Source organism: Camelus bactrianus, chromosome 3 (assembly GCF_048773025.1).
Source record: "Camelus bactrianus isolate YW-2024 breed Bactrian camel chromosome 3, ASM4877302v1, whole genome shotgun sequence".
In the NCBI taxonomy this organism is placed as follows: Eukaryota; Metazoa; Chordata; class Mammalia; order Artiodactyla; family Camelidae; genus Camelus; species Camelus bactrianus.
Window position 1 is genome coordinate 105,525,578 of NC_133541.1, and position 7,266 is coordinate 105,532,843.

A 7,266-nucleotide genomic window follows, 5' to 3' on the forward strand; every position below is an offset into this window, starting at 1 on the left:
GCTCTACCATTTGAGCTATACCCTCCCCTATTCTGGACTTTTTATATAAGTGGCATCAGACAATAGGTAGCCCTTTGTGACCTGTGTCTTTCCCTAGGCATAAAGTTTTCAAGTTCCATCCACGTTGTAACACCTATTGTTACTTTATTATTGCCAAATAAGGCTCCAACGTATGGCTAAACCACACTTTATTTATCCATTCATCAGGTGATGGATATTTGGGTGGTTCCACTTTTGGGCTATGATTAATCATGCTGCTATGAACATTTGTGCGTAAGTTTTTGTGTGGACATGTTATCAGTTCTCCCTGGCGTGCACCAAGGGGGCTAATCGCTAGGTCACATGGTAACTGTGTGTTTAACCATTCGAGGGACTGTGGACTGTCTTTCAGAACGGCAGCACCACTTCCCATTCCCACCAGCAGCGTATGAGGGGTCCGATTTCTCTATATCCTTGCCGGCAGTTATTGGTACCTTTCTTTTTGATTAGTGTCATCCTATGGATGTGAAGTGGTATCTTAACTGTGATTGCAATTCCCTGATGTCTAATGATGGTGAGCATCTTTGCATGTCTTTGTTGGCCATTTGTTTATCTCCTTTAGTGACCTATTTTGATACTTTGCTTACTGCTTAACTGGTTATTTGTTTTTTACTATTGAGCTTGAAAGATCTGTTTTTATATTTTAGACACAGATCTCTTATCAAATATCTGATTTTCCAAATTTTCTCTTATTCTGTGGGTTGTCTTTTTACTTTCTTGAGACTGCCTTTTTTTTTAATTGAAGTATAGTCGATGTACAATATTGTGTTAATTTCTGGTGTACAGCACAGTGAGTCATTTATACATATATATACATTCCTTTTCATATTCTTTTTTATTATAGGGCATTACAAGGTATTGAATATAGTCCCCTGTGTTATACAGTAGGACCTTGTTGTTTATCTATTTTATATATAGTTTAGTATGTACAAGTCCCGAACTCCCAATTTATCCCTCCTCACCCTCTCTTTCTCCCTGGTAACCGTAAACTTGTTTTCTATGCTGAGACAATCTTTAGAAGTACAAAAGTTTTTAATTTTGATCATGTCCCGTTTAATTATTTTTTCTTTTGTTGCTTGTGCTTTTGTTGTCGTATCTAAGAAACCATTGCCTAATTCAAGAGCATGAAGAGTTACAGCTTTTTTCTAAGAGCTTTATACTTACATTTAGGCCTACAATACATTTAAATTTTTGTATCTGGTGTGAAGTAGGAGTCCAGATTCTTTCTCTTACATGTAGATATCCAGTTGTACCAGCACCATTTGTTAGAAAGACTATTTCTCCTCTATTTAAACTGTCTTGGCACTCTTATCAAAACCAATTGACTGTATGCCATATTTTTTTAGAATTTTTTTTTTTTCTATTCCCAAACTCCAGTTCCTGAGAACTAAGCTATTTAAGCTTCCAAAGGATTAGCTAATGTTGATCTAAAGCTTCAGGAGCAAGGACTTCTAAAGCTAAGGAGAGTCACTTGTCCTTGATCTTAAATGAGATCCAGACACTTTTCAGAGAGCAACTTGAGACCTGGACAAGAGGAGATAACCCAGTGGCTTTGGGTAACTGTAGGGAGAAGGGGAATCAGGGAAAGGGGCTAGAGCACGTGACAATCCCAAGGGTCAACTTTACTGTTTCAGGTCCCTCCATACCCCCCTCCCCCCAGTTTTTCAGCTGTACTTTTGATTAGTCCTGGATTTTGTTTGTCTGGTCTCCCTCTATCCTCCAGGGTAGAGAATAGCCTCACTCTGGTTAAACATGCAAGATTGTGCATCAGATGAACACGGGATCCAATCCCGGGTCCTTTGTTACTTCTTCCCTGCTTGATGTCTTCAAACTTCAGTTTCTTCTTTTGCAAAATTGAGATAACAATTATGTCTACCTCAATGGAGGTTATGAGTATTGGATTGTACAAACAGCTACATAGCGCAGCACCATGGCATATTTAAAGCATCATCTATTATTATTTTCTCTATCCAAAATAAAATCTTATCTGCCCTGTGTCCTATTCCCTTGGATCCTGCACTGTAAGATGGGATAATCATTAGATATTAATGTCATATTAATGACTTTAAAAAATCCTACTAACCTCTTAGTAGGTTTGACATATTTTGGGGAGATGGGGGATAGTGGAGAAGATTTCAATTTCTTTTACTCTTCAATTTCCTGAGTGTATTACAAACTATTAATTTACATTTACTACTTGGGGGCTTTAAGTGTCCTAAAGTGATACTAGGCTTCCATTCACGTGTGATAGAAAGGGAAAAAGTCCGGGAATCTGTAAAACCCCACGGTCCTTCCACTTACTCCCAAGGACTGTAGGCAAGTTGTTCACCTTCTGTGAGCCTCCCTGTTACCACTTATAAAATGGGGGTAAAATACTAGCCTGGACTGTTGTATACAGTTGATGTGACATTCAAAGGAGGTAAAAACTGGGCTGAGCTTTAAAAATTGTAAAATTTGCTATATCTGTAGGATGATTGTGTTATTTCATTGAAATACACAGCAAGGTGAACTCCTGGCAACATATCAATATTAATTTTTTTTGTTACTTTTCCTTAGTGTTGTGCTACTGTATCAGGGTCCATAGGGAAGAGACTGAAGCAAAGCAGGGAGCTGAGTACAGAAAGCAGAGTTGTTGATCAAGGCTCTAAGATGTCCTGAAGGGTTAATGCTCAGGGTTTCTGCATTCTTTCCTGAAACCGTAGTGGGCTGGCTTTCTCCACGCCTCCTTTCTTAGTGGTATGATCTTTGGGAACAGGAAATAGATGAACTCAACTTATAATTTTAAGGGCCTTAATTTTAGGGCCAAAGAAATGGTCCCACAGGCTCTGGTCTGGTCATTTAAGAAATGTGATATTTCATTTTGTGTGTGCGCACGTGCGCACGTGCGCACGTGTGCACGCGTGGTAACAACAAACCTATTTGAAGTTCACCAATTCTCATAGTTGAACATCAGTTTCTTTTGTTACATTCAAGTATAATGGAATTATTTAAATAGGATCTCCTATAGAACGCCATCTCCCTAAAAGTAACCTCAGCCTCTCTCCTTCCATCTGTACAAAGAAAGATGTCGAAGATGACGGCCGCCTAATGATACTGATAATTCATTCTGTGTGGTATGATCTGGGGGGAAATTTTTACTGTGGTCTCTACATTTTCCTATATTTTTGAGGGTTCCCCACAATTTTTACTTTTAAAATAATTATAACCACAGTTGGGAAAATAGTACAGAGTCCCATGTAGTTTCTCCCTATGGCAACAACTTATGACTGCAGCACGATGACAAGGCCAGGACAGTGACATCGGTACAACACAAACTGCAGAATTGATTCAGATTTCACCAGTGTTCACGTGTGCTAATTTGTGGTGATGGAAGAGGGAAGAAAAACCTGGCTCCATATTAGATCCGTTCCTTTAGCTCTAACCCTGCGCTCTGTTTCCTGTGCTTAGTCATGCTGGTTCTGCACCTTTTGTAAAAGAATGTTGCCCAGAGCTTGAAATAAACAAGACAGCCCATTCTCAAGGCCCTGATCTTTAAGGGTATTAACACTTTTCCATTCACACAGAGATAAAGAGTTGCAGAACAGAGGACAACCTTTGTCTTGTTGGAGGTTTATAGGCACATCCTGACCTGACCTAGGTGGAGAGCTGCGAGAACAAAGGATTCTGAAGCCAAGAAGTCTGCAACAACCAACCACCCCGTCTCCACTTTTAAAATAAAAGGAACCTGAAATCTGACTTGGGGAAGACGGTTCTCCAGGATATTATTCTGCCACCTTTTCAGTCTGCTGGCTTTTTGGTCTGCTGGCTTTCCAAACAAAGTCGTTATTCCTTGCCCCAATACCTCGTCTCCTGATTTATTGGCCTATTGTGCAAGCCAGCCGTTTGAACTTGGTAACACTAACACTCCGTCTTTACTTAGTCCTCAGTGAGCACTGCTGTTAGAGTGGTGGGGGTGGGGCACGGAGCACATTGCACTTTATACGGATAAACACATACCTATTTCGAAAAGTCACATTATCTGTCACTCAGAGGGTAACCAATTGGCAGAAAGTTACCTCATCCTTCCAAAATTACTGGTAAGGATGCACTTGAGCTGGCTTGTACCAGCCCTGAAGGCCAACTGTTAAACATTCAGGAATTTTGTCATTGGTAGCTTGAAATCAACCACAGTGGAAGCATTTGCCCCAGAGAAATCTGCAAAGAGTGTAAACCAAGGCTCTCTCTCTTCCCAGAGCCTGCTTACGAGCATACCCCTGTGTGCCTGGCACTGACAGTCAGCTTGTCTTCACTGGTCCTCGTTCCCCATACGCCTTCTTCTCAACTGGGTCTCAGTAAAACCTTATTCCCCGGTAGGACATTTCCTTATCACTCATGATGCTTTTTCCCTAAGGGCTGTAGACCAGGGCAGCTAGTCTACGCAAAATGAATTTTCAGTTAATGGATTCTAATTCCTTAATAAATGGCCTTTCTCGGTAACTCCCTTTCATTTTGCCCAGGGACTTTTTGGAATATATTTTTTTAACTCCAAGGGGACGTCTGGGGCATGAGAGAGACAGGCAGTGGGAGTGTCGGGAGGTCGAAGGAGCCACGGCATCTCGAGTGCCCTCTCTCTTCCCACTAAGCAGGCAGCGCCAACTGTCCAGCGTCAGCACTGCCTTGACTCCCCCAGTCCCATCTTTTTCTCTGTAGGTCCTGGGAAGTCAGTGGTCCCTTCTGTTGAGGTAGATCATGGGAACTGGGAAGAGAACCTTGCTTTCAACTTGAAAGGGGGTCAAAAGGCCAAGGGAATCTCTGCAGATCACAGTGGATTCACCAGCTTTTACACAGTGAAGCACTCTATCCTTTCATCCTTAGGCAACAAAGTGTGTTTCCTGTTGCCCTTAGTTCATCACTTACAGACGGAAAAAAAGCCAAAACAAAACCCAAACTTTGCTATTCTGTCTCTCCCCTTGTCTAAGTACATTGCTCATTTAGCAGACAGTGTGGACTGTCGCATGGACAGCCTAATCCAGGTGCTGTGGGGGAGTATTAAATGTCCTCTCAAGGACTCACTCCCTGGAGACAAAGAGCACTGTGGCCGCTCAGTATAGTGGAAAGTGCACAAGCTTTCAAGTGACATTGGAGTTTAAATTCTAGCTTGGCCCCTTACTGGCCGAACCGACCCTGGACAAGTTACTAAACTTGTATGTGTAGGTTTCCTTCTTTGTAAATGAAAAGTTGTTAAAAGCACAAATGAATTACTGGGCCCCCACCCTATACCATGAATTTTAGGTATATTTTTACACTGTTTCATTTTGCTTTATTTAAATTTAATCCTTACCACAACCCTGCCAGACAAGCCGTATTATTTCCATTTTATGGATGGGAGAACTGAGCCTCAGAGACATTCATTAACTTGATTAAAGTCATAGAACAAATGGGGAACAGAACTAGGATTCAAAAGACTGCTCTGAAAAATTCTGACACTTGGTAGGGGTTCAGCCCCTGTTATGTTGTTCTTCATTTAATATATAATTAATTCTGTGTTAGCTATACTGGTAATTATACTAATATAATTATATATCATAATATATAGGATTATATACTGTACTATACAATGCATTAATTACGTAAATCAATTATATATATATATATTTTAAGTAATGGAGCAGCAAAATGTAATGGAGCAGGATCCTGTGGTGCCTTCCAGGGTCAGACCTCTCCACCATATCCTCTGCAGGAGCTCCTCTCTGAAGTACCCAGATAATAGTATCTTATGATAACAGTATCTTATGTATATTTCCTGAGTTTTTCAGATACTAAAAGCCACCACCAAAGGGAAGAAATTAACTACTTGATGATCCAGAGTGTGTGGCCCCCAGACCTTCTGGCACCTAGGAGCTGATAGCGTTGACTGCTCTGTTACCGCTACATCAACCAATCAGAGAATTGCGCACAGCTGATCACAGACTGTGACACCCCCCCCACCCCGTTTCTTACCTGACCTTTGAATATGCTTTAATGAAACCCTTCGGGAAGTTTGGGATTTTCCTGGGCAAAAGCCCCTCTGTCCTCCTTGCTCTGCCCTGCAACAGAAAGAGAAAACCTGTCTCTGCTCCAAACTTCGATGTTTCAGTTTGTTTGGCCTCACGGTGCACTGGGCACATGAACTTGCAACCAGCAACAAAAACTTGGAGTCAGATGATCTAACCCACATTTTGGCTCTGCTATTTATTAATTCTGCCAACAGGCCAGTCATTTACACAAATAATTCTCTTTCATATACAGGTATGAGTGAGGCATGGTAGCTGTTCAATAAATATTTGCTGAAGAATGAAGAAGTAAATGAATAAACAAATGAGCGAGTAATGTTTACAGTCTCTTCTGGGTCTTAAAAAGCGACTCTCCTTATGATGTACACAAATGCAGAATTCAATAGTTAATGCTCAAATGGCAAGTTAATTCTCAGTAGTCAGAGTCAGAGGTATCTGACCACAGTGGTTCCTTATACTGACCCCCTGTGGTGGCAAGGGGGTACTGCAAGGGCTATTGCACTGGCTTCCCAGCTGTCCTGATGTTGGCATTTTATTTGCCCAGGATTTGCCCTGCCATTTGTTTGCCCTTCCTCTGCCGCCTATTAACCCTAGCCTGAGCAGCAAGACTTTTGCTCGGTCCTCTATGTAAATTACTGCTTATTCATGTACACTTCAGTGCTCTGGCTGAATACATTTTGCTTGGTTTTGTCTGAGAGTGCCAGGAGTCCAGAAGGATTGTGAAGGCTGGGATGTCTGGGGTAAGACGCATATTCTGTTCTTTCATAATTTATGGTCTTATATTCACCTTTTGTACTATATCCCTTGTGCTTATAAATGAACTGAAAGCATTACAAATAATAAAAATGTGATTTATGAAGCCCGCTGTTGATTAAGCCCTTGTTTATCAGCCACACATTAAAACTTTGGGTAGCAATCCTGCTACAGATCTTCATTTAAGTCTCACGACAGCCCAACAAAGAAAAGTATCTTATTTATCCCACTTTACAAAAAGGAAAGAGTCTTCAAATGATTCAATTACTCAGTGACACACACCTAGTGACAGAGAGAGGACTGGGACCCAGTCTGTCTGTCTGCTATACACATATTACCTCTCAAAAGAGTAGAAAGAACAGGATGTCAGAAAGAGAAAAGACCAGCTTAGTTGGAATTCGGCTTTACTTCCATCAGTAATTAAGATAAAATTGAAGCCCCT

At 41.1% G+C, this 7,266-nt stretch overlaps 1 long non-coding RNA gene across 1 annotated transcript; it reads left to right on the plus strand.

Moving 5' to 3' along the window:
- The first annotated feature begins 260 nt into the window (after positions 1-260).
- On the plus strand, positions 261-6,930 carry LOC141577105 (uncharacterized). The gene is made up of 2 exons (XR_012505679.1): positions 261-553; positions 3,603-6,930. It is a non-coding gene; the product is annotated as an uncharacterized LOC141577105 (long non-coding RNA).
- Positions 6,931-7,266: the final 336 nt, after the last annotated feature.